The sequence below is a fragment of the Oncorhynchus tshawytscha genome, linkage group LG33 (genome assembly GCF_018296145.1).
Source record: "Oncorhynchus tshawytscha isolate Ot180627B linkage group LG33, Otsh_v2.0, whole genome shotgun sequence".
Classification (NCBI taxonomy): domain Eukaryota; kingdom Metazoa; phylum Chordata; class Actinopteri; order Salmoniformes; family Salmonidae; genus Oncorhynchus; species Oncorhynchus tshawytscha.
Window position 1 is genome coordinate 43,320,929 of NC_056461.1, and position 27,528 is coordinate 43,348,456.

Genomic DNA, 27,528 nt, shown 5'->3' on the forward strand with positions numbered 1-27,528 from the left:
AGGACCTAGGAAGAAACCTAGAGGAACCAGGCTATAGGGAAAACTCCCTAGAAAGGCCAGGACCTAGGAAGAAACCTAGAGGAACCAGGCTATAGGGAAAACTCCCTAGAAAGGCCAGGACCTAGGAAGAAACCTAGAGGAACCAGGCTATAGGGAAATCTCCCTAGAAAGGCCAGGACCTAGGAAGAAACCTAGAAACCTAATTTACACCCATAAAGAAAATATGTATCTCGCCCTCCCCCTCTCTCCTGATTGGTTCTAACCTTTTCTCCCTCTCTCCTGATTGGTTCTAACCTTTTCTCCCTCTCTCCTGATTGGTTCTAACCTTTTCTCCCTCTCTCCTGATTGGTTCTAACCTTTTCTCCCCTCTACTGATTAGGTCTAATCTCCCTCTCTCCTGATTGGTTCTAACCTTTTCTCCCCTCTACTGATTAGGTCTAACCTCCCTCTCTCCTGATTGGTTCTAACCTTTTCTCCCCTCTACTGATTAGGTCTAACCTCCCTCTCTCCTGATTGGTTCTAACCTTTTCTCCCCTCTACTGATTAGGTCTAACCTCCCTCTCTCCTGATTGGTTCTAACCTTTTCTCCCCTCTACTGATTAGGTCTAATCTCCCTCTCTCCTGATTGGTTCTAACCTTTTCCCCGACTCTACAGTTGCTGAATCTGGTCCAATCGTACGTGACTCTGAGTGTTCCACTGCACGTGTCATACGTGTTCCACTCCCCAGGGGGTGCGGGGGGCTGGCAGCATTTTGACCTGCAGTCTGAGCTCCGCCTCACCTTTGTGTACGATACTGCCATGCTGTGGAAGGACGGCATCGGGAGCCCACCGCAGGCTGAGTTACAGGGTGAGAAGAAACAGAGAGTGTGTGGGAGAGGGGGATCTGTGTGAGAGTGGGGGAGGAGGGAGTGCGGGAGGAAGAGAGGGAGGGAGTGAGTGGGGGAGTGAGTGGGTGTGAGAGGGAGTGAGCGGGTGAGGGAGGTAGGGGATTGGGGAAAGGAGGCAGGGAGTGAGTGGTGGAAGGAGGGAGGGAGGGAGTGAGGGAGTGAAGGAGTGGGTGAGGGAGGGAGGGAGAAAAACAACTTTGAATATTGATAACAAATCTAAACGTGTGTTATTCTGCATTCTGCAGGTGTCCTGTACCCCACCAGTATGCGTATCAACGAGCAGGGTCATCTGGTGGTCAACTTTAAAACCAAGGCTCGCTTCAGAGGTCTGTTTGTCGAGGCCCACTCTGAAGGCAGGATCAAGAGCACAGGTGACACACACATACACACACACACACATACAACATACAATATATCCATGTCCATGATATTGTATCAGTCAGTCTATATCATAATTTGTATCAGTCTATATAATAATATGTATCAGTCAGTCCATATCATAATATGTATCAGTCTAATTAATGATATGTATTAGTCTATATCATAATTTGTTAATATAATAAAATGTATCAGTCTATATAATAATATGTGTCAGTCTATATAATAATATGTGTCAGTCTATCTAATAATATTGTATCAGTCAGTCTATATAATAATATGTATCAGTCAGTCTATATAATAATATGTATCAGTCATTCTATATAATGATATAAATCAATCTTAATAATAATATGTGTCAGTCTATATCATAATTTGTTTCAGTCTATATAATATATGTATCAGTCTATATAATAGTATGTATAAGTCTATATCATAATTTGTTTCAGTCTATATAATAATATTGTATCAGTCAGTCTATATAATAATATGTATCAGTCTATATAATAATATGTATCAGTCTATATAATAATATGTATCAGTCTATATAATAATTTGTATCAGTCAGTCTATATAATAATATGTATCAGCCAGTCTATATAATAATATTGTATCAGTCAGTCTATATAATAATATGTATCAGCCAGTCTATATCATAATATGTATCAGTCTATATAATAATTTGTATCAGTCTATATAATAATATGTATCAGTCAGTCTATATAATAATATGTATCAGTCAGTCTATATAATAATATGTATCAGTCTATATAATAATATGTATCAGTCTATATAATAATATGTATCAGTCTATATAATAATATGTATCAGTCTATATAATAATATGTATCAGTCTATATAATAATATGTATCAGTCAGTCTATATAATAATATGTATCAGTCAGTCTATATAATAATATGTATCAGTCAGTCTATATAATAATATGTATCAGTCAGTCTATATAATAATATGTATCAGCCAGTCTATATAATAATATTGTATCAGTCAGTCTATATAATAATATGTATCAGTCAGTCTATATAATAATTTGTATCAGTCAGTCTATATAATAATATGTATCAGTCTAAATAATAATATGTGTCAGTCAGTCTATAGTCCCCACTACTTGATCAGCTACAAAAGAGTGAATGAGTGAACTTTTTCCTTTTCTCTTCCCTCTCCTTCCCTACCCAGCATCCTCTCTGTCATCCATGGTGATGTGTGAAGACAACCCTGGCCTGACCTTTAACCTCAGCCTGGTGAGGAGTGAACCCACCTACAACCAGCCTGTCCAGCAGTGGACATTCACATCAGACTTTGCTGTGAGTATATACCCCAAACCCTAACCCCTCACCTCTAACCCCTAACCTCTAACCCTAACCCCAAACCTTAACCCCTAACCTCTAACCCCAAACCCTACCAGCCAGTAACCCCTAACCCTACCAGCCTGTAGCCCTAACCTCTAAACCCCTAACCCTACCAGCCAGTAACCCCTAACCCTACCAGCCAGTAACCCCTAACCCTACCAGCCTGTAGCCCTAACCCCTAACCCCTAACCCTACCAGCCTGTAGCCCTAACCCCTAACCCCTAACCCTACCAGCCAGTAACCCCTAACCCTACCAGACTGTAGCCCTAACCCTACCAGCCTGTAGCACTAACCCCTAATCCTACCAGCCTGTAGCCCTAACCCTAACCTGCCAGCCTGTAGCCCTAACCCCTAACCCTACCAGCCTGTAGCCCTAACCCTAACCCTGCCAGCCTGTAGCCCTAACGCCTAACCCTACCAGCCTGTAGCCCTAACCCCTAACCCTACCAGCCTGTAGCCCTAACCCCTAATCCTACCAGCCTGTAGCCCTAACCCCTAACCCTACCAGCCTGTAGCCCTAACCCCTAATCCTACCAGCCTGTAGCCCTAACCCCTAATCCTACCAGCCTGTAGCCCTAACCCCTAACCCTACCAGCCTGTAGCCCTAACCCCTAACCCTACCAGCCTGTAGCCCTAACCCCTAATCCTACCAGCCTGTAGCCCTAACCCCTAATCCTACCAGCCTGTAGCCCTAACCCCTAACCCTACCAGCCTGTAGCCCTAACCCCTAACCCTACCAGCCTGTAGCCCTAACCCCTAATCCTACCAGCCTGTAGCCCTAACCCCTAATCCTACCAGCCTGTAGCCCTAACCCCTAACCCTACCAGCCTGTAGCCCTAACCCCTAATCCTACCAGCCTGTAGCCCTAACCCCTAACCCTACCAGCCTGTAGACCTAACCCCTAATCCTACCAGCCTGTAGCCCTAACCCCTAATCCTACCAGCCTGTAGCCCTAACCCCTAACCCTACCAGCCTGTAGCCCTAACCCCTAACCCTACCAGCCTGTAGCCCTAACCCCTAATCCTACCAGCCTGTAGCCCTAACCCCTAATCCTACCAGCCTGTAGCCCTAACCCCTAACCCTACCAGCCTGTAGCCCTAACCCCTAACCCTACCAGCCTGTAGCCCTAACCCCTAACCTACCAGCCTGTAGCCCTAACCCCTAACCCTACCAGCTTGTAGCCCTAACCCCTAACCCTACCAGCATGTAGCCCTAACCCCTAACCCTACCAGCCTGTAGCCATAACCCCTAATCCTACCAGCCTGTAGCCATAACCCCTAACCCTACCAGCCTGTAGCCCTAACCCCTAATCCTACCAGCCTGTAGCCCTAACCCCTAATCCTACCAGCCTGTAGCCCTAACCCCTAACCCTACCAGCCTGTAGCCCTAACCCCTAATCCTACCAGCCTGTAGCCCTAACCCCTAACCCTACCAGCATGTAGCCCTAACCCTAACCCTACCAGCCTGTAGCCCTAACCCCTAACCCTACCAGCCTGTAGCCCTAACCCCTAACCCTACCAGCCTGTAGCCCTAACCCCTAATCCTACCAGCCTGTAGCCCTAACCCCTAACCCTACCAGCCTGTAGCCATAACCCCTAATCCTACCAGCCTGTAGCCCTAACCCCTAACCCTACCAGCCTGTAGCCATAACCCCTAACACTACATTGATAGTAAATGTATCAATGATGATATTTAATGTCCCAATATATCAATAATGGTAGTAAATGTATCAATGATGATAGTAAATGTCCCAAGGTAACAATGTTGATAGTTAATGTCCCAATATATCAATGATGGTAGTAAATGTATCAATGATGATAGTAAATGTCTCAATGTATCAATGATGATAGTTAAAACCTCTTACAGCTACCCCCCTACTTTTTTCAATTTCTGCCTGAAGACATACCCAAATCTAACTGCCTGTAGCTCAGGCTCAGAGCCAAGGATATGCATATTCTTGGTTTCATTTGAAAGAAAACACTCTGAAGTTTGTGTAAATGTGAATTGAATGTAGGAGAATAACACAATAGATCTGGTTTAGATAATACAAGGAAAAAAACATGTTTTTTCATTTTTATTGTTGTATCATCATCTTTAAAATGAACAAGACAAAACAAACATTCAGATAGGATGATGGGGACAATTTCAGTGGAAAACATAAGAGGACAACAGTACTTGTGCAAAGTTTCAGAATGATAACTTCCAAAATGAGTGTGCTACATGACATTTATCATGAAGTCACCCAGGTGTCCCACACAAGTAGCCCAAATGTACCCAAGTGGCCAAATTGGTGAAGTTATACATTTTGAATGGAATAACTATATACAAAATACCAAAATGGTATTCTAACACAACCCCACAAAAAAATGGAGAAAAACATGAAAAATATATTTCCATTTACAAAATAACACTTTCAATATTTGGAAGACCCTCAGTCCCCTACACAATATTGTGCTGCTGATGCCAGGTGCCATAGCAGTCTCTTTCTGCTGTAAAGCAGAGGGTCACCAAGCATGTGATGCAGGTGATGGGGGACTTCATTTTGCAAAGAACACAGCGACGCCTCCATGCTGTGCCCTTTTGGCCCTGAGGCACATCCATGCCTGCAGAAATACATTTGGGCAGATGAACACCACTTGTGGCAGGAGATGGATGAACCAGCTTCAGTGGGGGATGGACACCTTGGCACTGGGGGCTCCCATTCGGAGTCAGTGTCACTAAGAAAGAAAATGTTCAGTTAGAATAGTTTCACAAATGAGCCTTGTATCAACAGGTACAATAAACATATATATATAGAGAGAGTACAGGGAACATAAGGTTGAATATATTATTATAGACCTGCTAGATCTACTGCCTCATTTATATTATGAAAGACCAGCTAGATCTACTGTCTATTTTATATTATGACATTTCAGCTAGATCTACTGTCTCTATTATATTATGACAGACCAGCTAGATCTACTGTCTCCATTTCACTTTGGCCATTGTTGTGGGCCTGCCCTTCCCTCAACAGCCTCAAATAGGCTATTTCATGTGGGGGTGGGTTGGGGCGGGAGATACACGCACCTCACATTTCATTACATTACATTTTTATATATTTCTACTAAAATTTTAAAAAATCACAAATAATATTTTATATTATTAATTTATACAACGGCATTAGCATGAGAATAACTTACCAGTCCAAAACGGTGTCCTCTCCGTTCAAAAAATATTCCTCCATTTGGGAATCGCTAAATGAATCGTCCTCCAACAATCTCACTTTCCCGATCAATTTCTTCTAAAATGGTGTGTACATCTGTATATCTAGACTTAGATTTATCTTTCCCTGACTTAGTCACCATACTGATTGATATATAAACAGCTGAAGATGCGCTTTACCAAAACAATGCTGTGTGTAACATGCGTTGCTACTTCCGGTATGAAACTTCAATGGCGAATGACCCTCTTTACGCCGGAGTTTACTACATGGGTTGGTCTTCCAACACATAAACATGACATGTTGCCGTTTACCTCAGCTCATTGGCTATCTACCCAGCTAGATTTCAAGACGATCAGTGGTCATTGGGTTAAAATACAGTCAATCAACGAAACAGCGGTCATATCATTGGACAGTGATGTCATTACTTGTCTTCAAATCAGTTTCTTTCAGTCAATACGTCCCGCAAAATGACCCATCAGGTTTGGTTGTGTTACAAACAAACCAGTTGATTGCAATGAAACCAAACATGACTGGAAAAGTCCCGTTTAGTTTGTGTATTTACATCAAATGTGTCGTCGAAAATGGATTGAGACGGAATCTGACAACGCAGTTGGATTAGCAAGATTCTAGGCTTTCAAAACATGTGAGACACTTGTATTTTCATGAATGTTTAATATGACTATTTATGTAGCGATCACCGAATGTTGTCGAATTTCATCCCGCTAACTAACGGGTTCGGTGCGCAGAGAGGTTAATGTCCCAATATATCAACGATGATAATGTCCCAATATATCAATGATGATAGTAAATATCCCAATATATCAATGATGCTATTGTCCCAATTTTTCAATTATGATAGTTAATGTCCCAATATATCAATGATGATATTTAATGTCCCAATATATCAATGTTGATATTTAATGTCCCAATATATCAATGATGATAGTTAATGTCCCAATATATCAATGATGGTCATAAATGTATCAATGATGATAGTTAATGTCCCAATATACCAATGATAATACTTACTGCTAGCGCTGAGAGTATGTTGGCGTCAGTGAGCAAACACGCCCTGACAATTGCCCCCAAAATATTTTATTTCTAATGAACAGAAAATAGTTTCACTCTCTCTCCTTCTCCCCCTCCTTCTCTCCCTCCCTCTCCCCTCCTCTCTCCCTCCATCTCCCCTCTTTCTCTCCTCTTCTCTCTCCCTCCCTCCCCTCTCCTCTCTATCCTCTCTGTCCCTCCCTCCCTCTCCCTTTCCCTCCCTCTCTCCATCCCTCCCTCTCCCCTTCCTCCCTGTCTCCTCTCTCCCCTCTGTCCCTCCCTCTCTCTCCCTCTCTCCCTCTGTCCCTCCCTCTCTCCCTCCCTCTGTCCCTCCCTCTCTCCCTTCCTCCCTGCCTCCTCTCTCCCTCGTCTCTCCTCTCCTAGGTGCGTGACTATTCTGGTCCATACAGAGTGAATCTGATTCCCTGTACTACAGCCCAGAACATGGAGTACACCGTCCCCCCTGTCTGTAACCCCGGAGAGCCTGTCCCCTTCCACCTGGACATACGCTTCCAACAGGTAGTTATTGATTTGGAACCATTGATTATCAATAGGTCATACAGTGTTGTGATTGTGAATCACAATACTGTGATAGCAGTATATATAACCCTCCCTCCCTCTCTACCTCTGTCCCCCTCCCTAACCCACCCTCTCTCCCTCCCCCTCCCTACCTCCTCTCTCTCTCTCTCCCCCCTCCCCCTCTCTCCTCTCTCTCTCCCCCCCTCCCTCCCCCTCTCTCCTCTCTCCCCCCCCTCTCTCCCTTCTCCTAATCTCCTCTCTCCCTCCCTCCCCCCCTCTCCTCTCTCCTCTCTCCCTCCCCCCCCTCATTCCTTCCCTCTCTCCCTCCCCCTCCTTCCCTCCCTCCCTCCCTCCCTCCCTCCCCCTCCCTCCCCCTCCCTCCCTCACCAGGTCAGTGAACCAGTATCAGTGGAGTTCAGTCTCAACACTCAGATATTCCTGCTGTCCAAGAGGAACCTATGGCTGTCTGACGGATCCATGGGCTTCGGACAGGAGAGCGGCGTGGCCTTCTCAGAGGGTAGGTTACAGCAGACAGCATCCCCTATATGCGAGGAGGGAGATGACACCCGAACAGGAGGAACAGTCAACCAACTCATTCACACCTATACAGATGTCGGTCTTGATCACTCTTTTGTAGCTGATCATTTTCCTGATGCATCAGGATATTCAAATGAGCCTCGTCAGTGGCTAAACGTGCAGGGACAGTTGAGTTATTGGGATCAGGGCTCGCTATCTCAGATAATGTTTTCCCTCACCCCCCCAAACGTTATTGACCTAGGTTATTTTATTCCAACATTGAAATGTACACAAAATGTGTCTGAAATGCAGCCGTACACATCAACAATCGTTGTTTTATAGAGCTTAATAACACAAGACAGATATTGGTCTCCACTAGTCTACAACATACAAGGGTTTTATATAGCTTAAAAACTTCTTAAGGATAGCCCACTTTTTTTCAATTTTCGCCTAAAATGACGTACCCAAATCTAACTGCCTGTAGCTCCGGCCATGAAGCAAGGATATGCATATTATTGATACCATTTGAAAGGAAACACTTTGAAGTTTGTGGAAATGTGAATTGAATGTAGAAGAATATAACACAATAGATAGAAGAAAGAGGTAGAAGAAAATACGAAGAAAAAAAAAAAAACGTTTTTTTTCTACCACAATCTTTGAATTGCAACAGAAAGGTCCCAGTTCCAGCCATCACTCTGGTAATTCCGATGGTGTCCACAAGATGGCAGCAGTGTATGTGCAAAGTATGAGGGAACTACGAGACTTTTAGTGTGAAGTCACCCAAATACATTTGGGCAAATTTGAGACATTTACATTCATATGACATTTTTCTGAAAGAATATCGTCAAATCTGTATAGTTGGACTTTGATTTAGCTTTTCCAGTATTAGTAGCCATATTATCATCTTCAACATTTGCAAAACAACCAGTTTTCATAACTCTGAATATCCTTATAATTTTTATCCAAAAGGAAAAGGCATGCTGTCGCACAAGGCTAGTAGCTACATTTTACAACAGATACAGGGTTTCCGGATACTCCCGTAAAGCCCAGCTCATTGGCTATCTAGCTAGCTTTCTTTGACACCGATTGGTGCTTATTTGACAAAGATACAGTCGATCAAATGAAGACCGGCCGCGTCATCTGTGTGCCATGAAAGCGTCGCTCACTGACCAAATTTGGTGTCTTATAGGATATACTACACCCCTAATGATATAGTGAAGTCTTGTTACATTCTAGGATCTCTGCGGAATACATACGAATGTGATTTGACTGGTTTAAACAAAGTTTAGGGTGAGATAGGGTGATCCTTCGAAGTCGGCTCTTCTTATCATTGTGAAGCAGAATTCACCAAGCGTTGGATTGTTCACCCACTAATAGGGAACGTGAGCTGGGTTTAGACCGTCGTGAGACAGGTTAGTTTTACCCTACTGATGATGTGTTGTTGCAATAGTAATCAATCATGATTTTGCTTGGTCCAAAATAGTATAAGAAAAACAAAAAGATTACATTAATAGAAAAAACCTTAATCTGTTAAGATTCCTTTCTTTGCAAATTGAACGAGTGAAAACACAAAAACGATTGTGCATGCTATATGGACCTTTTTAGGATATGAAAAAGGATTTTATCAAACAAAACGACACTTCATGTTATCTCTGGGACCCTTTGGATGATAAATCAGAGCAGGATTTCAGAATGTAAGAACACATTGCACCTTCAGAGGTGAATTTATCAAACCTATCGCAGTGACAGTTTTCTGTTGTTAGGAGCTCTCCTCAAACAATAGCATGGAATTTTTTCGCAGTAATAGATACCGTAACTTAGACAGTGCAGTTATATTAACACAAATTTAAGCTTTCAGCCAATATAAGACACTTATATGTACCGACAATTGTTGTTTCTCTAAAATCTGCGATCGTGACACAAGGTGCTGCATGATCCACAACTGTCCCGTTAACGGGACGCCTATTTAATAACACAAGATACATATTGGTCTCCACTAGGCTACGACCTACACGTGTCTAGTGTACGTAGAGACTGGACACTTCAGTTTGCATACCGCCCCAACATGTCCACAGACGATGCAATTGCCATCTCACTGGACACAGCCTTATCCCACCTGGACAAGAGGAATACCTATGTAAGAATGCTGTTCATTGACTACAGCTCAGCATTCAATGCCATAGTACCCTCCAAGCTCATCATCAAGTTGGAGGCCCTGGGTCTCAACCCCGCCCTGTGTAACTGGGTCCTGGACTTTCTGACAGGCCGCCCCCAGGTGGTGAAGGTAGGAAACAACACCTCCACTTCGCTGACCCTCAACCCTGGGGCCCGACAAAGGTGCGTGCCCCCTCCTGTACTCCCTGTTCACCCATGACTGCGTGGCCAAGCACGCCTCCAACTCAATCATCAAGTTTGCAGACGACACAACAGTAGTGGGCTTGATTACCAACAACGATAGACAGCCTACAGGGAGGAGGTGAGGGCCCTCGGAGTGTGGTGTCAGGAAAACAACCTCCCCCTCAACATCAACAAAACAAAGTAGATAATTGTGGACTTCAGGAAACAGCAGAGGGTTCCACATCAAAGGGACAGTGGAGATGGTGGAAGATTTTAAGTTCCTGGGTGGTACACATCGCAGACAAACTGAAATGGTCCATCCACACAGACAGTGTGGTGAAGAAGGCGCAACAGCATCTCTTCAACATGAGGAGGCTGAAGAAATTTGGCTTGTCACCCAAAGCCATGACATACTTTTACAGATTCACAATCGAGAGCATCTTGTCGGGCTGTATCACAGCCTGGTACGGCAACTGCACCGCCCACAACCGTAAGGCTCTCCAGAGGGGAGTACATCAGTGGGGGAAAACTTCCTGCCCTCCAGGATACCTACAACACCCGATGTCACAGGAAGGCCAAAAGGACCATCAAGGACAACAACCACCCGAGCCACTGCCTGTTCACACTGCTACCATACACAAGGCGAGGTCAGTACAGGCTCATCAAAGCTGGGACCCAGAGAATGAAAAACAGCTTCAATCTCAAAGCCATCAGACTGCTAAACAGCAATCACTAACTCAGAGAGGCTGCTGCCTACATTGAGACCCAATCACTGGACACTTTAGTAAATGGATTGCTAGTCACTTTAAAACTTCTTCGGGATCGGTGTCCCTTCCATGGGATGGTTGAGCTAACGTAGGCTAATGCGATTAGCATGAGGTTGTCAGTAACAAGAACATTTCCCAGGATATCGACATATCTGATATTGTCAGAAAGCTTAAATTCTTGTTAATCTACCTGCACTGTCCAATTTACAGTAGCTATTACAGTGAAAGAATACCAGGCTATTGTTTGAGAGTGCACAGTTTTGAATGTGAAAAGTTGTTAATAAACAACTTAGGCACATTTGGTCAGTCTTTATACAACATTTTGAACAGAAATGCAATGGTTCATTGGATCAGTCTAAACATTTGCACATACACTGATGCCATCTAGAGGCCAAAATCTAAATTGCACCTGGGCTGGAATAATATATTATGGCCTTTCTCTTTGCATTTCAAAGATGATGGTACAACAAAATACAGAATAACGTTGTTTTTTTTTTCTTTGTATTATCTTTTACCGGTGTTATATTCTACTACATTCCTTTCACATTTCCATAAACTTCAAAGTGTTTCCTTAAAATGGTACCAAGAATATGCATATCCTTGCTTCAGGGCCTGAGCTACAGGCAGTTAGATTTGGGTATTTTATTTTAGGAGAAAATTGAAAAAAGCGGGAAATTCTTAATTAACATTGTCACTTTAAATAATGTTTACATATCTTACATTACTCATATCATATATATATATTGTATTTTATACCATCTATTGCATCTTGCCTATGCCGCTCGGCCATCGCTCATCCATATATTTATATGTACATATTCTCATTCACCCCTTTAGATTTGTGTGTATAAGGTAGTTGTTGGGGAATTGTTAGATTACTTGTTAGATATTACTGCACCGGAACTAGAAGCACAAGCATTTCGCTACACTCACATTAACATCTGCTAACCATGTGTATGTGACAAATACATTTTGATTTGATTTAGGTTATCCTAAGGTTACAAATTAACTGTCAAAATGTAGTTAATTTGTTTCCTGGGGTCATCTTGAGGTTAGCGCTGTTGATCACATATAGGCTCACATATTGATCACATACCGTGTCAGAGTTTGCTTGATTCTGGCCCACACCCTTCTGCCACAAAGCACTCAATCCCCCGATTGACTTGATGTCGTTACACATTTCAAGTATGGACAGTTCTTATTTTACCTCCCGATCTTCATAAGAAATGACCAGTCACTTTTGGAGAACATGAATAGTAATCGAATAAAATAATTTGGTTGCAAGCAGGACTAAGGCAGAGGGAAAGAGGCGAAGCAAGAGGTCTCACTCTCGCCAAAATAAGTTCTGAAAAAGCCCAATGTGTTTCCATTAGGTTAATATGCAGACCTGAACTTGTCGCCTGCCTTCCTGCCTTTGGGATGACCCCCATAGTTAGGAAGAAACATGAGCATCTCATCATCATATACAAATATCTGACTAAGGGTAACACCGGCATCTTTTAGGGAGCGCTAATGATGTAACCAGTAATGGTTAACATTGAGATCATATTGATGGTTGGAGATAATCTATTGCCATCAATGAAATAGGCTTCTTGTTGTTTGTTTATATTCCAATTGTCATGCCTGCTCCCGCTCTTCCTCTCTGGCACTCGAGGGTTCCAGGCTGCCCTTCATTACACACACCTGTCACCATCATTACGCACGCCTGTTACCATCATTACTCAAATCAAAATCAAAAATATAATATTTTAATGTCACCATAAATATAATAATCATTACTCACACCTGTCACCATCATTACTCACACATGTTACCATCATTACTCACACATGTTACCATCATTACTCACACCTGTCACCATCATTACTCACACCTGTTACCATCACGTTCAAAACTGTGCACTCTCATTACTCACACCTGTCACCATCATTACTCACACATGTTACCATCATTACTCACACCTGTTACCATCATTACGCACACCTGTCACCATCATTACTCACACCTGTTACCATCATTACTCACACCTGTTACCATCATTACTCACACCTTTCACCATCCTTACGCACACCTGTTACCGTCATTACTTACACCTGCTACCATCATTAGTCACACCTGTCACCATCATTACGCACATCAGCGCTCATTGGACTCAACTGGACTCCTTCACGTTTTGATTGCCTTCCCTATATCTGTCTGTTTCCTCTGTTTCATCCCCGTATCAGCATAATGGTTATTTCCAATTCCCCCTGTCCTGACGCTGTCTGTATTCTGTTCCTGTCCATGGTTATTAAGTGTGCACTCCCTGTACCTGCTTCTCGTCTCCAGAGTCGATCCTTACACCAATAGGCTACATTCTGTAGACTAACCATTAGTTACATAGTTCAGCTTTAAGTACTAGTCACAAATGTAGTTGGGTAATTTTTACACCTTATAATAAATTGTGACAGCAAACAAAAAGAGCAACAACTTAGTAGAATTCATTTGACATACATTTTTTTTAAAAGCCTGCCAGCAGCATTTTGCTGATATCCTCCAGCACAGGTAGTCTTCAATGAAGACTGACATCGAACAAAGTTCGTAGGCTGTACAGTTTAAATTACGGCAAAAGGTGTGGCCAAAGGTGACTTAATATCTATCAATATACTCAATTTCATAAAAAAGATTAAATGGTACTCGAGACAATGGAATAATTTGACAATTTCAATAGCATTAATTGAAAATTAATCTACCAACATAATTTCAAGTACCTGTGATGGTATCCGTATAGCATGTTACTTTACAGCTACTGCGTTACAATTTAGGCGCTTATCGGTGCCAAAGTCTGCCATGTTCCACCCTATTTATGGGTACGGGTAAAGGGCTACAAGGAACATGATTGTTATTGATTATAATCACTACTGAAACAGACCGTTACTTCTCTATTCTCTCTCCCCTCCCTCCCTCCCCTCCCCTCCCCTCCCCCTCTCCAGGTGATACTATCTACGGTCTTGTGATGGTGGACCCTGTTCAGAACCTGGGGGACTCTTTTTCTGCAACATAGAGAAGGTGTACCTGTGCACCGGCGTGGATGGATACGTACCCAAGTACAACCCCACTAACTTTGAGTTTGGATGTCTGGCTGAATCTCCCTCTCTGCTCTACCACTTCAAGATCTTAGTGAGTATAGCAGCCTGTAGTCAGTCAGACTCTCCCTCTCTGCTCTACCTACTAAAGACCTGTACACAACTTCAAATTACATCCTAATAAACACCTAGAAACAACTTAAAATGACATCCTAACAAACAACTTAAAACCACATCCTAATAAACAACTTAAAACCACATCCTAATAAACAACTTAAATAACATTGTAATAAACATCAAGACACAACTTAAAATCACATCCTAATAAAAACCACTTAAAATCCCAATCAACAACTTAAAATTCCATCCTAATTAACATCCTAGACACAACTTAAAATCACATCCCAATTAACAACTTAAAATTACATCCTAATTAACATCCTAGACACAACTTAAAATCACATCCCAATCAACAACTTAAAATTACATCCTAATTAACATCCTAGACACAACTTAAAATCACATCCCAATTAACAACTTAAAATTACATCCTAATTAACATCCTAGACACAACTTAAAATCACATCCTAATTAACAACTTAAAATTACATCCTAATTAACATCCTAGACACAACTTAAAATCACATCCCAATTAACAACTTAAAATTACATCCTAATTAACATCCTAGACACAACTTAAAATCACATCCTAATTAACAACTTAAAATTACATCCTAATTAACACCCTAGACACAACTTAAAATCAAGCTATTTATCACATTAGTACAATGTCTAAATCTCCTAATGTAAAATATGCATGTTTTTTCCTTTAATAAATCATGAGGAAGAATATAAAAATTAATTTAATGTAGCAACGACAAGCGTGTTGAATTATGAATGTAATGTAGTGATGTCGAGCGTGTTAAATTATGAATGTAATGTAGTGACGACGAGCGTGTTAAATTATGAATGTAAGCATCAGAGAGTCATGTAGAACAGAAAGGACCTGAGAAAGCTTTTTTGATGCTGAGTTCACCTCAGAAAAAAATAGATATGACCCAAAGATGATATTACATCAAGAACTCTCTGCTACCTCTCAATGTTGCTGTCGAGTGCTATCACTGCATTTCACAACAGTCAATCTTTATTTAATCATTCTGTCTGTGTATTCTCTTTGGTGATAATCAATACTCTACTCTCTACTCCTCGTGCGTTCTCTCTCCCCTCGTCTTCCTCTCCGCTCCTCCTCCTCTCCCTACAGGACAAGGCCCAGCCCGAGACTCAGGCCCGTGGGTTTGGTGATGTGGATTTTAATGCAATGTTGGCTGTAGACGACCCCTCAGCTCTCTCTCTGGTCAGACAGCCTGGGACAGATGGATTCAGACTGGACTCTACGGCCATGTTCCAGGTACTGTGTTCTACTATAGTATACTGTGGTGTACTGTAGTATACTGTACTGTGCTCTACTATAGTATATTGTGGTGTACTGTAGTATACTGTACTGTGCTCTACTATAGTATACTGTGGTGTACTGTAGTATACTGTACTGTGCTCTACTATAGTATACTGTGCTGTACTGCGTGCTACTATAGTGTACTGTACTGTGCTCTACTATAGTATACTGTACTGTGTTCTGCTATAGTATACTGTACTGTGTTCTACTATAGTGTACTGTACTGTGCTCTACTATAGTATACTGTACTGTGCTCTACTGTAGTATACTGTGCTGTGCTCTACTATAGTATACTGTACTGTGCTCTACTATAGTATACTGTACTGTGCTCTACTATAGTATACTGTACTGTACTGTAGTGTACTATACTGCACTGTGTTCTACTATAGTATACTGTACTGTACTGTGCTCTACTATAGTGTACTGTGCTGTTCTGTACTGTTCTCTACTATAGTACACTGTACCGAGCTCTACTATACAGTACTGTGTTCTGCTATAGTATACTTTACTGTGCTCTACTATACTATACTGTACTGTGCTCTAATATAGTGTACTGTACTGTGCTCTACTATAGTATACATGCATATTTTCTGCTCTACTATACAGTACTGTGTTCTGCTATAGTATACTTTACTGTGCTCTACTATACTATACTGTACTGTGCTCTACTATAGTGTACTGTACTGTGTTCTGCTATAGTATACTTTACTGTGCTCTACTATACTATGCTGTACTGTGTTCTGCTATAGTATACTGTACTGTGTTCTGCTATAGTATACTGTACTGTGCTCTACTGTAGTATTCTGTACTGTGCTCTACTGTAGTATACTGTACTGTGCTCTACTATAGTATACTGTACTGTGTTCTACTATAGTATACTGTACTGTGCTCTACTATACTATACTGTCCTGTGTTCTACTATAGTATACTGTACTGTGTTCTGCTATAGTATACTGTACTGTGTTCTGCTATAGTATACTGTACTGTGTTCTGCTATGGTATACTGTAATGTGTTCTACTATAGTATACTGTACTGTGCTCTACTATAGTATACTGTAATGTGTTCTGCTATGGTATACTGTAATGTGTTCTACTATAGTATACTGTACTGTGTTCTACTATAGTATACTGTAATGTGTTCTACTATAGTATACTGTACTGTGTTCTACTATAGTATACTGTACTGTGTTCTGCTATAGTATACTGTACTGTGTTCTACTATAGTATACTGTACTGTGTTCTGCTATAGTATACTGTACTGTGTTCTGCTATAGTATACTGTACTGTGTTCTACTATAGTATACTGTACTGTGTTCTACTATAGTATACTGTACTGTGTTCTACTATAGTATACTGTACTGTGTTCTACTATAGTATACTGTACTGTGTTCTACTATAGTATACTGTACTGTGTTCTGCTATAGTATACTGTACTGTGTTCTGCTATAGTATACTGTACTGTGTTCTACTATAGTATACTGTACTGTGTTCTGCTATGGTATACTGTACTGTGTTCTGCTATAGTATACTGTACTGTGTTCTACTATAGTATACTGTACTGTGTTCTACTATAGTATACTGTACTGTGTTCTACTATAGTATACTGTACTGTGTTCTACTATAGTATACTGTACTGTGTTCTACTATAGTATACTGTACTGTGTTCTACTATAGTATACTGTACTGTGTTCTGCTATAGTATACTGTACTGTGTTCTACTATAGTATACTGTACTGTGTTCTGCTATAGTATACTGTATTGTGTTCTACTATAGTATACTGTACTGTGTTCTACTATAGTATACTGTACTGTGTTCTACTATAGTATACTGTACTGTGTTCTACTATAGTATACTGTACTGTGTTCTGCTATAGTATACTGTACTGTGTTCTACTATAGTATACTGTACTGTGTTCTACTATAGTATACTGTAATGTGTTCTACTATAGTATACTGTAATGTGCTCTACTATAGTATACTGTACTGTGCTCTACTATAGTATACTGTACTGTGTTCTGCTATAGTATACTGTACTGTGTTCTACTATAGTATACTGTACTGTGCTGTGTTCCTGACACCAATCGAATGAAATCAAGTTTTATTGGTCACATACACATGATTAGCAGATGTCAATGCGAGTTTAGCAAAATGCTTGTGCTTCTAGTTCCGGTGCAGTAATATCTAACAAGTAATCTAACAATTCCCCAACAACTACCTAATACACACAAATCTAAAGGGGTGAATGAGAATACAGTTGAAGTCAGAAGTTTAAATACACTTAAGTTGTAGTCATTAAAACTCATTTTTAAACCACTCCACAAATTTCTTGTTAACAAACTATAGTTTTGGTAAGGCAGTTAGGACGTCTACTTTGTGGATGACACAAGCCATTCTTCCAACAATTATTTATAATTCACTGTATCACAATTCCAGTGTGTCAGAAGTTTACATACACTAAGTTGACTGTGCCTTTAAACAGCTTGGAAAATTCCAGAAAATGATGTCATGGCTTTAGAAGCTTCTGATAGGCTAATTGACATAATTTGAGTCAATTGGAGGTGTACCTGTGGATGAATTTCAAGGCCTCCCTTCGAACTCAGTGCCTCTTTGCTTTGACATCATGGGAAAATCAAAAGAAATCAGCCAAGACCTCAGATAAAAAAATGTAGACATCCACAAGTCTGGTTCATCCTTGAGAGCAATTTCAAAATGCCTGAAGGTACCATGTTCATCTGTACAAACAATAGTACGCAAGCATAAACATCATGGGACCATGCGGCCGTCATACCGCTCAGGAAGGAGACCTAGAGATGAACGCACTTTGGTGTGAAAAGTGCAAATCAATCCCAGAACAACAGCAAAGGACCTTGTGAAGATGCTGGAGGAAACAGGTACAAAAGTATCTATATCCACAGTAAAACGAGTCCTACATCGACATAGCCTGAATTACCGCTCAGCAAGGAAGAAGCCACTGCTCCAACACCGCCATAAAAAAAGCCAGACTACGGTTTGCAACTGCACATGGGATCAAAGATCGTACTTTTTTGAGAAATGTCCTCTGGTCTGGTGAAACAAAAATAGAACTGTTTGGCCATAATGACCATCGTTATGTTTGGAGGAAAAACGGGGGACGCTTGCAAGCCGAAGAACACCATCCCAACCGTGAAGTACGGGGGTGGCAGAATCATGTTGTGGGGGTGCTTTGCTGCAGGAGGGACTGGTGCACTTCACAAAATAGATGGAATCATGAGGGAGAAAAATTATGTGGATATATTGAAGCAACATCTCAAGACATCAGTCAGGAAGTTAAAGCTTGGTTGCATATGGGTCTTCCAAATGGACAAAGTCAATGTACTATGGCCATCACAAAGCCCTGACCTCAATCCCATAGAAAATGTGTGGGCAGAACTGAAAAGGCGTGTGCGAGCAAGGAGGCCTACAAACCTGACTCAGTTACACCAGCTCTGTCAGGAGGAATGGAAGGAAATGCTACCAAATACCATTGAGTGTATGTAAACTTCTGACCTACTGGGAATGTGATGAAAGAACTGAACTGAAGCTCTTCACTTATTCTGTGTACCAGACAGCTAGATATGTACAGTGGGGAAAAAAAGTGTTTAGTCAGCCACCAATTGTGAAGTTATCCCACTTAAAAAGATGAGAGAGGCCTGTAAATTTCATCATAGGTACACTTAAACTATGACAGACAAAATATTGGAAAAAAAGTAGGATTTTTTATGAATTTATTTGCAAATTATGGTGGAAAATAAGTATTTGGTCAATAACAAAAGTTTATCTAAATAGTTTGTTGTATACCCTTTGTTGGCAATGACAGAGGTCAAGTGTTTTCTGTAAGTCTTCACAAGGTTTTCACACACTGTTGCTGGTATTTTGGCCCATTCCTCCATGCAGATCTCCTCTAGAGCAGTGATGTTTTGGGGCTGTTGCTGGGCAACACGGACTTTCAACTCCCTCCAAAGATGTTCTATGGGGTTGAGATCTGGAGACTGGCTAGGACACTCCAGGACTTGAAATGCTTCTTACGAAGCTACTCCTTCGTTGCCCGGGCGGTGTGTTTGGGATCATTGTCATGCTGAAAGACCCAGCCATGTTTCATCTTCAATGCCCTTGCTGATGGAAGGTTTTCACTCAAAATCTCACGATACATGGCCCCATTCATTCTTTCCTTTACACGGATCACTCGTCCTGGTCCCTTTGCAGAAAAACAGCCCCAAAGCATGATGTTTCCACCCCCATGCTTCACAGTAGGTATGGGTTCTTTGGATGCAACTCAGCATTCTTTGTCCTCCAAACACGACGAGTTGAGTTTTTACCAAAAAGTTATATTTTGGTTTCATCTGACCATATGACATTCTCCCAATCTTCTTCTGGATCATCCAAATGCTCTCTAGCAAACTTCAGACGGGCCTGGACATGTACTGGCTTAAGCAGGGGGACACTGGCACTGCAGGATTTGAGTCCCTGGCAGCGTAGTGTGTTACTGATGGTAGGCTTTGTTACTTTGGTCCCAGCTCTCTGCAGGTCTTTCACTAGGTCCCCCTGTGTGGTTCTGGGATTTTTGCTCACCATTCTTGTGATCATTTTGAACCCACGGGGTGAGATCTTGCGTGGAGCCCCAGATCGAGGGAGATTATCAGTGGTCTTCTATGTCTTCCATTTCATAATAATTGCTCCCACAGTTGATTTCTTCAAACCAAGCTGCTTACCTATTTCAGATTCAGTCTTCCCAGCATGGTGCAGGTCTACAATTTTGTTTCTGGTGTCCTTTGACAGCTCTTTGGTCTTGGCCATAGTGGAGTTTGGAGTGTGACTGTTTGAGGTTGTGGACAGGTGTCTTTTATACTGATAACAAGTTCAAACAGGTGCCATTAATACAGGTAATGAGTGGAGGACAGAGGAGCCTCTGAAAGAAGAAGTTACAGGTCTGTGAGAACCAGAAATCTTGCTTGTTTGTAGGTGACCAAATACTTATTTTCCACCATAATTTGCAAATAAATTCATTAAAAATCCTACATTGTGATTTTCTGGATTTTTTTTCTCTTTTTGTCTGTCATAGTTGAAGTGTACCTAAGATGAAAATTACAGGCCTCTCTCATCTTTTTATGTGGGAGAACTTGCACAATTGGTGGCTGACTAAATACTTTTTTGCCCCACTGTATGTTGTATACCAGATAGTTACAGTATGTTGTGTACCAGAGAGCAAGATAGATTTCTTCAAATACACAGAAAATAATTATTTATATAACAAATAATCAAAAACACATTAATTTGAACCCAGGTATGCAGACAACACGCTCTAACCTCTAACCTCCTGTCCCAGGTGGCTGCGGGTCGTGAGTGGTTCATCCACACCATCTACACCATCCGCCCCAAAGACAACGACAACCACGGCATCGGCAAGAGGAGCCTCGAGTACCATCACTCCCTGGTCGCCACGGGCAACGACCTCTCCATTACCCCCGGGGTCAAAGGTCAAGGTCACCGTGTGAGGAGGTCAGCCAGTGGTTTGGTCGGAGCGGCGGTCCCCGACGTGGCCGATGACATTGGAGCAGACAACAACCGTGGCACCAACATCATGCACATCGCCCTGGACCATACCAAGAGGAGGGCAGCGGGGGGGGTGGAGCTGTACGCCGACCGTCTGGAACCAAGGGAGCTGAGCAGGGGGGAGGGGGACGAGGGGTTGCCGACGGTGGTGGGGTGGTTGGTGGGAATGCTGCTTACCTTCCTCCTCATCATCATCCTCATCCTGGTGGTCCGGTACAGACAGAAGGAGGAGAGGAAAGAGAGGGTGTGGGGGTCGGCGAGCACGGAAGGGATGATGGTGGCGAGGATGGACGACTGCAGCAACAGCTCAGAGGTCTAAGAGAGATGGACGGATTGAAAACAAAATGGACAGAGTATTGAGGAGTATTCTTTTGTAATGTGTTTTTTTCCCTCCCATGATTTTTCTACACTGTTACTGGAGTATTTTTTTAAAGCTCCATCTCGTGGATGTAAGTCAAGTGATTGAAAAGCTTCATCCTTGTATATTTAAACTCTCCCATTTAAAACACCTAGCTATAAAAGAAAAGCTGTGCTGCAATCAGTTTTGTGGCTTTAAAGACAGCTCCTCCTTTTGACAAATGTCATGGTTTTCCTGTTCCTTAGCTGTTGTGTTGCAAGTGCCTCAAGCAGCTAAACATAGACCAATGGGGGTTCTCCTTAAACAGCTATCTAGTGTCTTGACCAATGGGGGCTCTCCTTAAACAGCTATCTAGTGTCTTGACCAATGGGGGCTCTCCTTAAACAGCTATCTAGTGTCTTGACCAATGGGGGTTCTCCTTAAACAGCTATCTAGTGTCTTGACCAATGGGGGCTCTCCTTAAACAGCTATCTAGTGTCTTGACCAATGGGGGCTCTCCTTAAACAGCTATCTAGTGTCTTGACCAATGGGGGCTCTCCTTAAACAGCTATCTAGTGTCTTGACCAATGGGGGTTCTCCTTAAACAGCTATCTAGTGTCTTGACCAATGGGGGCTCTCCTTAAACAGCTATCTAGTGTCTTGACCAATTGGGGCGCTCCTTAAACTGCTATCTAGTGTCTTGACCAATGGGAGAGCTCCTTCAACAGCGACCTTGTGTCTTGGCCAATGGGAGCCCTCATTCAACAGCTATCTAGTGTCTTGACCAATGGGAGCTCACCACCAACATATATCTAGAGTCTTGACCAATGGGAGCTATCCTTCAACAGCTATCTAGTGTCTTGACCAATGGGGGCTTTCCTTCAACAGATATCTAGTGTCTTGGCCAATGGGGGCTCTCTATCAAAAGCTATCTAGTGTCTTGACCAATGGGAGCTCTCCTTCAACAGCTATCTAGTGTCTTGACCAACTGGAGCTCACCACCAACATATAGCTAGAATCTTGACCAATGGGGGCTCTCTATCAAAAGCTATCTAGAGTCTTGACCAATGGGAGCTATCCTTCAGCAGCTATTTAGGGTCTTGACCAATAGGAGGTCTCCTTCAACATATAGCTGGAGTCTTGAACAATGGGGGCTCTACTTAAAAAGCTATCTAGTGTCTTGACCAATGGGAGAGCTCCTTCAACAACGACCTTGTGTCTTGGCCAATGGGAGCCCTCCTTCAACAACTATCTAGTGTCTTGACCAATGGTAGCTCTCCTTCAACATATAGCTAGAGTCTTGACCAATGGGAGCTATACTTCAACAGCTATCGAGTCTCTTGACCAATGGGAGCTCACCACCAACATATAGCTAGAGTCTTGACCAATGGGAGCTATCCTTCAACAGATATCTAGTGTCTTGACCAATGGGGGCTTTCCTTCAACAGCTATCTAGTGTCTTGGCCAATGGGAGCTCACCACCAAAATATATCTAGAGTCTTGACCAATTGGAGCTATCCTTCAACAGCTATCTAGTGTCTTGACCAATGGGGGCTCTCCTTCAACAGATATCTAGTGTCTTGGCCAATGGGAGTTCTCCTTCAACATATAGCTAGAGTCTTGACCAATGGGAGCTATGCTTCAACAGCTATTTAGTGTCTTGACCAATGGGAGGTCTCCTTCAACATATATCTAGTGTCTTGGCCAATGGGGGCTCTCCTTCAACTGATATCTAGTGTCTTGACCAATGGGAGAGCTCCTTCAACAGCTATCTAGTGTCTTGGCCAATGGGAGCCCTCCTTCAACAGATATTTAGTGTATTGAACAATGGCAGCTCTCCTTCAACAGATAGCTAGTGTATTGACCAATGGGAGCTCTCTTTCAACAGATATTTAGTGTATTGACCAATGGGAGCTCTCCTTCAACAGATAGCTAGAGTATTGACCAGTTGGAGCTCTCCTTCAACAGATACCTCGAGTCCTGAACAATAGGAGCTATCCTTTAAAAAGTATCTTGTCTATCTTGTCTTAGTGTCTTGACCAATAGGGACTCACCTTAAACAGATATCTGGTGTCTTGACCAATGGGAGAGCTCCTTCAACAGCTATCTAGCGTCTTGGCCAATGGGAGCCCTCCTTCCACAGATATCTAGTGTCTTGACCAATGGAAGCTCTCCTTCAACAGATAGCTAGAGTCTTGACCAATGGGAGCTATCCTTCAACAGATATCTAGTGTCTTGACCAATGGGAGCTGTCCTTCAACATATATTTAGTGTATTGAACAATGGCAGCTATCCTTCAACAGATATCTAGTGTATTGACCAATGGGAGCTCACCACCAACATATAGCTAGAGTCTTGACCAATGGGAGCTATCCTTCAACAGATATCTAGTGTCTTGACCAATGGGAGCTGTCCTTCAACATATATTTAGTGTATTGAACAATGGCAGCTCTCCTTCAACAGATAGCTGGAGTCCTGACCAATGGGAGCTATCCTTCAACAGATATCTAGTGTCTTGACCAATGGGAGCTGTCCTTCAATAGATATTTAGTGTCTTGACCAATGGGAGCTGTCCTTCAACAGATAGCTAGTGTCTTGACCAATGGAAGCTCTCCTTCAACAGATAGATAGTGTCTCCACCAATGGGGAGTTCTCATACAACAGATAGCTAGTGTCTTGACCAATGGGAGCTCTCCTTCAACAGAGAGATAGTGTCTCCACCAATGGTGAGTTCTCATACAATAAATGGCTAGTGTCTTGACTCATGGCTGGGGAACTCTCATACAATAAATGGCTAGTGTCTTGACTCATGGCTGGGGAACTCTCATTCAACAGATAGCTAGTTTATTGGCCAATGGGGTCCTCTCATACAACAGATAACTATTGTCTCAACCAATGGGGACGCCTTGTTCAATAGAGCACACATTTCCACATTTCATAGAAGGGCAACAATACATATAGATGGCATGTTGCTGCTGGGTTGTTTATAATAGCAATAAGGCACAAGGGAGGGTGGTATGTGGCCAATGTACCACGGTTAACGGCTGTCCCTTAAGCACGACACACCCCTTAGCTGTGGTATATTGGCCATATATCACACATATACCCCCCGAAAGGTGCCTTATTGCTATTATAAACTGGTTACAATGTAATTAGAGCAGTAAAAATGTATGTTTTGTCATACCTGTGGCTATAGCACGGCTGTCAGCCAATCAGCATTCAGGGTTAGAACCACCCAGTTTATAATTTGTAATAGAGATGTATCTGTAGAATATTTACTGTGTATTGGAAGAGTTTACGTCCTCGCTTCATTCTCTACTGTGGGAGTCATGTTCGGGACTTTGCATTTTATTTCACTGCCTGTGTCTGTTTTCATTTTCATATTGTTCAAAATACACTGATGGTTGTTCAGAAAAAGTCATACTGTGAAGGGAACACTGGATAAGTCAAGAGAGACACATTTCTTAAAGCCACAAATCTGGAATTTGTACTTGTTTTGATATTCAGCTGAGGGATGTGACATGCAAAGGGACATGTGAGATTTTCTCAAGACTGACTTGGTGAACAGCTGGCTAGAACACAGGAGTATTGTCCTTATACACAAAAACAGTATTTCATCACTTTCTACATCTGCACCTGAAGAGATTCACCACTTGTCTTCACCATGTCTGCAGGGTAGGGTAGCCTAGTGGTTAGAGCGTTGGACTAGTAACCGGAAGGTTGCAAGTTCAAATAAAGGTCAAATAAAAATAAATAAAAAATTTACATAGGGAATAGGTTTCCATTAGAGACAGTAGGGAATAGGTTTCCATTAGAGACAGTAGGGAATAGGTTTCCATTAGAGACAGTAGGGAATAGGTTTCCATTAGAGACAGTAGGGAATAGGTTGCCATTAGAGATGCTAGGGAATAGGTTTCCATTAGAGATGCTAGGGAATGGGTTTCCATTAGAGATGCTAGGGAATAGGTTGCCATTGGAGACAGTAGGGAATAGGTTTCCATTAGAGATGCTAGGGAATAGGTTACCATTGGAGACTCCAGGGAATAGGTTGCCATTGGAGACAGTAGGGAATAGGTTTCCATTAGAGATGCTAGGGAATAGGTTACCATTGGAGACAGTAGGGAATAGGTTTCCATTAGAGATGCTAGGGAATAGGTTGCCATTGGAGACTCTAGGGAATAGGTTACCATGGGAGACTCTAGGGAATAGGTTACCATTGGAGACAGTAGGGAATAGGTTACCATTGGAGACAGTAGGGAATAGGTTACCATTGGAGACTCTAGGGAATAGGTTACCATTGGAGACTCTAGGGAATAGGTTACCATTGGAGACAGTAGGGAATAGGTTACCATTAGTGAAGCACAATGTTACTTATTTCAAAACATTTACAGCACTATAGTGCTGTGAACAGGTACAATCTTTTTTCACACCCAGATTTTTCCTACATACTGTTTGCTGTTCTCCAGTATTTATTTGTGTTGGCGGTGCGAGGGGGTCCATGTCCTTTGTCTTGTCAAGATAAAGGAAACAACGACTGAATCTTAGTAGTGTTGCACCATAACAACACGCTCTTTAATCTCAGACAACAACAGCATTTATTTTGTCTTCCAAATGGCAGCCTATTCCCTATGGGCTCTGGTCTAAAGTAGTGCATTATATATAGGGAATAGGGTGCCATAGGGCTCTGGTCTAAAGTAGTGCACGATATAGGGAATAGGGTACCATAGGTCTCTGGTCTAAAGTAGTGCACTATATAGGGAATAGGGTGGCATAGGTCTCTGGTCTAAAGTAGTGCACTATATAGGGAATAGGGTTCCATAGGTCTCTGGTCTAAAGTAGTGCACTATATAGGGAATAGGGTTCCATAGGTCTCTGGTCTAAAGTAGTACACTAAATAGGGAATAGGGTGCCATTTGGGATGCACCCTGAACCTGAGAGTATTCTATGATATAATTCACTGTACCTGGGTCCAGTCGAATGTTTGGAGGACCGGTAAATCATATCTTTCAAGTCTTTGTCTATCGTTGTGGTTATCAAGGATATCTGCCAATGGGATTTGTTCTGGTTGTGGTTATCAAGGATATCTGCCAATGGGATTTGTTCTGGTTGTGGTTATCAAGGATATCTGCCAATGGGATTTGTTCTGGTTGTGGTTATCAAGGATATCTGCCAATGGGATTTGTTCTGGGATTGAGGCGTACTATAATTATCAGTCCTCTTTGTTGACCAATCACCAGTAGGCCTAGCAGTTAGTCATGAACCATTTTGACCCTATTGGATTAGGACATTCCTTTATTCACCACACAGAGCTCTGTGGCAGGTAGCCTACTGGTTAGAGTGTTGGGCAGGTAACCGAAAGGTTACTTGATCGACATCCCCGAGCTGACAAGGTTAAGAAATCTGTCGTTCTCCCCCTGAACAAGGCAGTTAACCCACTGTTCTCTGGTAGGCTTTCATTGTAAATAAGAATTTGAATTTGCATAGTTAAATATTGGTAAAAAAAAAAATCCCTATTATGCCCAAAGTCATAAAGCCTCAAAGTTAGGAGTGTTGATCTAGGATCAGTTTAGTATTTTAGATCATACTGAGTAAGACTACATGGACAGGGAAGACCTGATCCTAGATCAGAATGAATAAGATTACATAGACAGGGAAGATCTGATCCTAGATCAGAATGAATAAGACTACATGGACAGGGAAGACCTGATCCTAGATCAGCCCCCCTACCCAAAGAGGCATTCTGAATATGGGCCCGGATATAAACTACACAGCTGTGGGCTTGGTTCTATCACACACCTCAAATATTAATAACCAAATGCACTTTTTTAAAAATATATATAAAAGGCACATTTCTCACATGTTTATCAATCCAAGCTATGCAATGCAATGTAATCTAGGGAAAAACACAGAATTCACACCCTTAGGGGCTCTGACGTGAATGATGCGGATGTTAGATAATGTTACCTGCGAGTGTACGGACGACTTCAGCACCAAGGTTTAAACTTGATATTCAATGTGTAACTTTTACGAATGAGTATTTATGGTTGTATTTATGAATAACAATGTGTCGGGGAGTGGTGTGT

At 42.1% G+C, this 27,528-nt stretch overlaps 1 pseudogene; it reads left to right on the plus strand.

Moving 5' to 3' along the window:
• The window catches only part of LOC112230722, a 238,180-nt pseudogene extending 213,652 nt beyond the window's left edge, over positions 1 to 24,528 (plus strand).
• Positions 24,529 to 27,528: the final 3,000 nt, after the last annotated feature.